We start from the raw sequence: 9,220 nt of genomic DNA on the forward strand, positions 1-9,220 counted from the left end.
CTTTTTGACAGTCCGCTGATTCATTTCACATGGAACAAGACGAAATCARGGGRAATTCTGACTTTCACACAAACAAAAWCGAAAAGGAAGTTAAACYGAYAGGCTGGGCTGATTTGGCACAATAAAGCAGCATAAAAATGTTGAAATATACCGAAAAGTTCAACGAATTTTTAAATTCCATAAAATATAACTTCAAATGACTTTATTTGTCCCCCAATTCCAAAGCACATATTACAAACAGACTCAAAAGTGAGAGCTCAAACAATAGGATTCATGAAATTCACCAATACTAATAAACACGTAAATATAAGTATGTAATACAAAAAAAATGCACTGAGATTTGTGCACGCAGTGTGAAGTTAAAAAAAAAAACGGACGAAAAAATRAAGAGTGTGGGTACAGAAACAGCAGGGAGAAAGATTACACTCAAACTGTAATTACATGTTAAATAGTCCGGGTTCTTACGTCTTTAATTGCCGGGAAGCTTCATGAAGGTTTTCCTTTTGCCAAGATCAGCCGGGTGAGTTAAATCCGCCGCGCTGCTGCCACAGCTCACGCCCCGCTGACTGACAAGGAGCTCAGTGCGAGAAAAGGTACCACAGCAGATGCTGCTTGTTTTGTAGAGGGACTGAAGATTGGAGCACTGAGGGGAGGAGGAAGAGCGAGAGGGGATCCTGTCATGCCGTGGTGCGTTCAGGAAGCCTCCGAAATTACACGAATTTTATGGGATGTGCATAAACCGAGCACAGTATATTTCTTGGGAGGACTCCGAACTATCAAGCATCTCTCTCTCTATGAAAGATGTGCTTAATTTGAATCAAATCGCAAGAAAGCATCTGTCTTTAAATTACTTAGAATAAGGGGAATATTATGGGTTTTTTGTTTTGGTTTTTTGGAGGGTTTTTTATGGTTCTATAAGTGATCTCTTGATTCATCATGTCAGTCTGTGGCTTGGGTCAGTTTTTGTTATTAATCACAATGCATCCCCTGAACCTGAGGCTTCTATTTGTAGCTTCCAATCTGCAAAAATATGGCTGAAAGGCATCTTTAAGAAACACTAGTTTAAAAACTGCAACATCATGGATTTTTCAAACCTGGATTAGATCATTCTACACTAATTGCAGAATATTTGGCACTCAGTTTGTAATTTGTGAAACCTTTATTTGATTGCTGGGATTCAAACTGACCATGCGTGCACTTTTACAAGTTTTCATTTATTTAAATTTTATGGTATTGGAAACTGCTGTAATAATGGGACAATCCTGTCACCTTCCTATCTGCCTCACTTTTCCTGAGTGTCGATCTGGGACTGCAGGAGGGTTAAATGAAGCATTTMAACATTTATAGACATTTACTTACTTCATGGTACATTTAATTGATTAATGATGTATTTATTGATTTCATTTTGTCCCTTAAAGTTCTACATGCATTTCTAAAGAGGTGGTGCCGCAGCATGAGTGTGTTGAAAAGTAGTCTGGTGGCTACTGTGATGCTACATCCATCAAGGTTCCTATCACGYCTTATAYTCTCTCTGCATTTATTTTCTTCTGACGGTGAAAACTTGGCGCTTATACAAACACATGCAGAACCGGATCTCTGTGTTTTGTTGTTGTTGTTGTTGTAGTTGTTTGAGAGCATGGACTGTGCAATACAAACAATTTTCTGACAACAATCAGTTGTCTGTACACCGTCTCTCACCCAATGACTTCTGGAGATATGCAATTTCTTTTTTTTTTTGTATTTCCCAATATTATTCATAATATCCAAGAACTGAAACTTTTGGGAATGTACCAAGTGATTATTTTTTTAGATTCATTGTTGGGTTTTATTAGACTCTAGCAGATGTTTGTAGAGCTACACAACAACATGGTTTGCATACAATTGACTCTTTTGAGGATTTCATAAAGGGGATTTACAAAGTAAAGAACTAAAGTGAAACATTTTAATAATTATCATTTTTATGATTTGAAAGTGAGCCAAGATCTTTGTATGTGTGTTTAATCTGGGTGTGTGTGTCAGAATGAAATAGTGACTGCAGTCACTATCTGACCAAATGACGTAGAAAAGAATGCGTCATTGTGTGCCTCAGTGAAGGGGAGGAGAGTCATTTGCAAGTGGATTTAATCTGTCTGCCTCACAACGAGGGGCATCACATCCATTTTCCAACCCGCTTGTCTTTATTTGAATAGATTTGCCTCATCTGTTTTCAGTGCCCCCACATCCCTCTACTGACTGAAAACTGCAGTGACAGCAGAGCCTGGCAGCCTCTGCTTTTAAACACATTTAAAACAAAAGCAAATGTCAGGGAAGAATCTTTCTTCTTTTTTTTTATCAAATTAATATTTTTTGTGGCTGTGGAAGGCAAAGGTGTAAGCTACATTCACCCCACGTCTCACCTGGTGATTGCTGAACATGGCCACCAGCCAACCCACAACAGGATTAGGCTGGCATACAAAATGGATAACTGGATAATTATCATTACTGAAAAGCAAGGATGGTACATTTTAGAAATCTGTCCACATGAAATYMTACACGAGCTGTAAAATCTTCCTCTTTTGCAGTCATTTCACCTCACAACATTAAAAGAGGAGAGATTTCAGACTTGCATCCTGCTACATACATTTTGAACTTAGGTCAAATTTTCAGGTTCACTGACCAGTGTGAGCAAAGCAAAGACAGTGCTGCAACAGAAGCCGGAGCTTAAATTGAGGAGACTCTCCTCTGCTGACATCATTCCAACCTGTGAACAGAATGACCTCATCGTTTCGAATCAAAATTTAATMATCAGTTTTCTGAGAGATGTTTCAGAACACAAAAAATGTTTTCATCTTATTCCACATTTCGTATGAAACTTAATAATGTTTTGAGGTTCAAACAATAAAGCAGCTAAAATATTGTCTTTATCCATCTCTTTAGAAACCGCTGTTTTCACTGCTGTGTTGGAATTACCATTTTAAGTAACTCAAACTGGTTTATTCAAACAGTTTAGTAAACTCTCATTAGTTACACCATATGATACGCATCAGCAACCACAGCTCATTACTTTAGAATTTGTCTCAAATTAAACACATTTCTTTTATTAATTGTTTAAAATAGTCAGTAGAAATGACACTCTGTGTTTTCAGAGGCTCCTTTTTCCTTGGTCACATGCTGCTTTTCCCTTTTCAACATCAAAATGACTGGACTGCTGAGTAGTCCGTGTCTAAAATAAAAGTAAATGAGCCATGACTCAAATAGGAGAGTCAACTGTTGAATAATTAAAGCACAAGATGGAGAGGAAACACCTACAGAGGGACTTACACACTGACATCATCCACACACTGAGATCATGATCTCAAGCTTGAATGACAACACTAAGGCGTGATGATGTCATCTCCTTTCAAAGGCTCTGCTGGGATGCGATTTTGACATTCTCTTATTTTTAGACAGTCCCACCGCATTCAGGTTAATTTTGTATGTAATTTAAATTCAAATATAGATAGTAAGAAATAAAAATGTTTTGTTACTCTAGCGTTTTTATTTCTTTAATATTTACCAAAAATTATATTTTGGGTCAACTGGTAATGTGGGTTCATCCATATGTAAACTGTTTTTGAAGTGTGACCTGTAGATAAGTTGATAAATACAAAAAATTTGAGAACGGAAAAAACAAAACTCCACATGTAGCTCCTAAATGTCTTTCATAATAACCACACAGAAGTCTGCACACACTGTTCTGCTGATGTTAAATGATGGGATTGTTTTGCTAGATCTCATATTTCAGAGGATGCATGATACAGTCAGCAGGAGGAAAAGGCCGGAATACGCAGCAGAACTGTTTACAACACTAATTATTTGTTTACGAGACTGCTATTGATTTGTTATTTTCCTGCCTGCGTCACATCTTGTACGCAGTATTCCAAAGCATTTTATAAATATTTAACAGATGCTAATTGTGACATAATTTTGAGATCTCAACACAATTTACACATTTTGTTACATTGTAATTACAAAGTACAATGTCTTTTATTGTGATTATCATTATAACAGATCCGTGGTTCCCAAGCCTTTCAACTTCCAACCTAAAGAAATAAAAGTCAGTTTGAGACAACAGCAGGACCTTCTGTTTCTAAGTGTGGATTTGGTTTCTCCTCTGAGAATGAGCGTTCTCAGACTAACCTTTGTCTGTCTGCAGAAGTCGCTTCATTTGCCACACTGACATTGCCACCCAGTTTTCCTGGGTCAGCTTGAATGCATTTTTGTGCTTTGAAAAGCAATTGYAATAGCTTCTGTTTGCAATCACACTAACTACTAGCATGTGTTAACATGTTCACAACAACAGAAAGCTTTGCATAGTKACTAAAATCAATGTGACAATTTCACCAGATCAGAGACCAACTATGTGCATCCAGGAATGCAGCGTCTTACGTCTGGAATKCAATGCTTTTGCTGTAGTTAAGTGTTCTGGTTAATGCATCTATTTTCTATAATATGAAATAGGTCAACAGTTCAGAGCTGTCATCTAGRAAACACATCTTGATGGTGTAAATTTAAAAGATGCAATGGTGTTTTATGTGAGCCTGGCAGCCTATGCTTTTACACACATTTAAAACAAAAGCAAATCTTTCTTTTTTGCTTTTTTTTAATCAAATTAATATTTTTTTTGTGGCTGTGAAAGGCAAAGGTGTAAGCTTTGTAGTTTTGTGCCAAAAGTTCAACTGGCARCTCTTTAAAACATCAGCACAGTGCTTTGCCTGATGCCGCTGACAGACTTATGCTGAATCATGTCAAGAAATGTAACCAACGCTGAATRCAATTCCAAAGGTCCTATATTAAATGCATTGTCAGAAATTACCATCAGACAAGAGACAAGATAAATTTAAAAATGGCAACAAAGCAAATGAAAATTGAGTGCATGAGTCAAGGTACCCTGCAGTTAAGCTCMATGTAACTGCCTACATGAAAGGATCAAAGTAGAAACCTGGATCTCCGCTATAAATGTGCTCAAATCTTTGTCTACATTCTGGTAATGTAAAAAAAACAAAACAATTGCTTTAGCGATGTTTCCATTAAATAAGAAATGAAATTAAAATCACGTGAATAAGTCATCAAAAATCATGGTGGTGACTAACAAACAGTTACMTWAGGTATATTTATAATTCAGCCATTGCTCTAGCACTCAGTATCTATCAGTCGTCAGAGGAGACGCTGACAACTTATTCAGGTGTTGGATTTACAAACCCTYCATGCTGAGGAGCGGCTGCATATGCAGTGGTTTGTGGAACCTGTAAGTTGACGATTGTATAGAAGACCTTCGGATTCAACACGTTCAAATGACAGACAACTTTATGACCTGTGTGATGCTGTGAGAGCTCTGSTGGAGCCAGCTGCACATTGTCTGAAAAGCATATTTAAAAAATTCTTCTACTACTACATCTGGTTGTTGATCATGTGACTTGTATGAGTAGAAAAAAAAAGTGATTCCATTGCAGTTTTCTGAAATAAATCGCTTTCAATATTTCTGAAAAACYACCTCATCCTACCAAAAAATGTGTTCTAAATTGACCTGTTCACRTTAATCAGATTTATTTTCTGAATTTCAAGTTGTGCAATTGTATGGTTAATRTTCTTTGCCAGGCAAAGTATTCTTTGCCTACTTTGAGGATGAAAGAGCAGCACTACAACCATTGAATATTCACTCTCCAGTCCTACCAGGTTGAGCAAATAYTTCACATCTTCAACAGTAATAAGGCAGCTGTGCCAGATGGTGTTCCACAGGCTGACCACTTAAAGCATGAGCCGCCTTCTGGAGGCTGGTGTTGACACAAATTGGAACCTGCATTTCTYCTGGTTTTAACCAAAACCATTACATGTACATATGATACCATCTCTGTACCACTACAAGCAACTCTCAGTCTCCCAGAAAAACCAACACCAACATGYTGGGATACTGGATGTTGCTTTTAGCTCAGCCTTCGACTACAGCAGTATAAATAGGCTGGTTGACAAACGGTGCATATTTTTKTCTCTGGGTCAAAGATTCCCTCCCAAATAAATGTCACTATGTCAGTCTGTGTAATCACGTCTTACTGCTGTCCCCCAAGATTATGTACTCTGCCTTGTACATCCACAACTGCACTAYAACCTACATTTCAAACTCTATTATTAAATTTGCAAATGTTATTCAATGACAATCAGTTAACCTAAGATCAGCAGAGAAGAGATGAAATGTCCCAACACATTTCAGAGTCACACACAGAAGACCTGAACTGCAGCAATAATTCATTTATGTCTAAATGCAAATTATTTTTAAAGACACTGAAATGCAACAAACTCAAAGAAGATACTCAGAAAAACATTTACTCCTGCATTATAGAAAGCATATTAATCTATAGTTTTACAGTAAGGATTCATAGCACTGCATAAAGACATTAATTTAAGAAGGATTTAGGGGTTTTTTTTGCAACTTTTGATAACAAAGACGGCAATAAGAAGATTTTTCTGTGTTGCAACTAAGTTGGAACAGCAAAGAAAATGTTTTTAATGAGATAGAACAGCAAAGTAACGTGTCCACAAACTGTGTTTGTAGAGAGGGTAACATAGTGAGAACAGCATTCAGATCTCACAGGAATGAAGGACATGTCTGCAAATAATTCAGTTTACGAGTGGTATTAGATGAAGCATTCATGAGAGGACATAAACACCGATCTAGAGGATACTAAGAGCCGTGTYGTTAGGATTCTTCTGTGTGTTTTGTGAAAAACAAATTTCTTCCAGATTTTTGTGGATAATTCTGGCTGGGACACCAGGAGAATTTACACACCACAGCAAAGGGCCTGAGGGGGGATGGTGTGATTTCTCTAATGCTGTGTGAMTCGGTTCTCTGTCTTGCAGCCCTCCCAGCCCATCATTCTGTTGTTTCGACAGAGCAGAACCATATATACTCTCACCTTGCACCCTGCACTGCTGCAACCGTTTCATCACAGCCTGATTGAGCCACTAATAAAACCGCACTCTTTCCCACAGGCTTGGTGCCCACCTCTGGTTTACTCACCCACACATGCTGACACATCCAGCTTCTCTGTCACTTATTCTGCACTAAGCAGATTAGATGTCATCCTCTGAGGGACAAGCAAGATTATGAAAAAGTGCATATCATTTTTGTTGGGWTTTTTTCCCATGAAAGAACACCACTGAAAGGAGTTGAAGCCTGTTGGGGGAAAAGAAATAGGAGGTGACACAGTGCAAAGCTTGTGCGTCACCAGATTTTATTGTGTTAAACCTGGTGAAATGTCCCTTTTCAACCAAGACAATAAAGACARGCAAATAATTGAAAATGAGATTATATATTGATATTGCCACTCCAAGTAGCATTCGCAGCTGCATTTTAAATTGAAAAAGGTTTATGTGGCTTATTTAATTTCTGCTGCTTGAATTTTCAGACTCAGAAATTTATAATTCCAACAAATGTTTTTAGAAAGTTTGTTTATTCTTTYATATGTTGATTTCTAATTATTTCTACTCTGAATTTAAAGTGGTAAACTGTATTCTGATGTAATTTTCAGATAACACTTGAAAGTTAATTTGGTCTATCATAAACCCTTCTATAAGATAGACCAAATGGATATTTTCACATTTGTTCGCTAAATCAATTGTGCCATCTGTGAGTTACAACATGACATATTACACTGAAATTAAAAGTGCAGCATTTTTGTGTGTGGCCACGAATAAAGTTGAAATGATACTTAATACACGCACATTGGCTGCAGGGTACATATCTTAAATATTAAATCAAGTTTCTACATTTACAGTCATATTCAATAAATTAAAATATATGTCTGAATGAGATTTGTTTGTCAGACTAAAAGTACCTTTTGAAAATGGACATTAAGCAGGTATTAAATARWTTTATTTTGTTGCTGGTCTGAAGTATTTTTCAAATTTTAAATGTCATGTTTTTCTGTAACTARATGTAAACACTTCTGAATAAACAGAAATAAAGGCTTTCASACATCCATCTGTGTATAATCCACATAATATGTTTCTCTTAAAAATAAATGGACTTTTCAATAGTATTTCAATGTATTGAATGAATCTGTATTTGATTGCAGAGTTGACATCAAGTCTTGTATACATGAGTGTAAAAAAGKAGGACCACCACTGAAGAAAGAGCAACAGATAGATGGAGCAGCAGCAAAGTATGAAAGAATAGACAGAATGACATAAACATTTCTCATAACAGAAAATGTACTTTTGAAAAAGACAGGCTATGACGAACAAGCAGAAGCTAACGAGATTTTCTCAGATGTCATGGAGTCTTAACTTCCCAAACATATGAAGAAAGAAGCTATGATTCTAGAACAATTAAGTACTTTTCTTAACTTCAATTTTTATAAAATGTTGTATCCATCCCTAGAAGAAATTTGACTTCACAATTTAGACCTTAAAATTGGTCTCTGTCTCTTTAAGAAACGTCTACTCTTTCCGACACTTTGCCTTCTGCACACCATCATAACACTGCTCCCCCATTAAACTGTTTACATCTGCAACAACTTAACATATCAACCAGGAAGTAAAAGCTTGAGCAAAAATGAGTCTTCCAAATGGACAATGACCCAAATGCTAGAACTGAATACCAAAATGGTTACAAAGTGGCTCAATGATAGAAAAGTCAATGTTTTGGAGTGGCTGTCACAAAACACCTGATTTCAATCCTACCAAACATTATGCGAATGAGGGGACTTACAAACATTGCTCAGGTACACCAGTTCTGTCAGGATGAATGGGCCAAAATTTCTGACAACTATTGTGAGAAGCTTCTGGAAGGAAACCCAAAACGTTTCATACAACTTAAGGAAATGGTACCAAATACTAATGAGGTTCAGTTAAACTTTTGACTTTGAAGAAAGTAATAAAAATTACCTTAAAAAAAAGTATCCCTGTCATTATTCCGGCAGTTAGCAAATAGAAAATGTGTTTGTAAAACATTAAAAGTTTAAAAGTTTATTTTGATTTCACATCAGACAGTGTGAAAAAGTCATGTATCCTTTCACAGTGCATGTAAACCTCTGGTTTTAACTGTACATGTACCATCCACAGCTCTGTGATGATGAAACTGGTTTTGGTTGATGCACTTTTGCTTCTAGGTCCTAGAAAGCAGCTTACATTATCCAAGCAGCAGGGGATATTACACCCACACACGCACGCACGCACGCACGCACGCACGCACGCACGCACACAC

Source organism: Poecilia reticulata, linkage group LG8, assembly GCF_000633615.1.
Source record: "Poecilia reticulata strain Guanapo linkage group LG8, Guppy_female_1.0+MT, whole genome shotgun sequence".
NCBI lineage: Eukaryota > Metazoa > Chordata > Actinopteri > Cyprinodontiformes > Poeciliidae > Poecilia > Poecilia reticulata.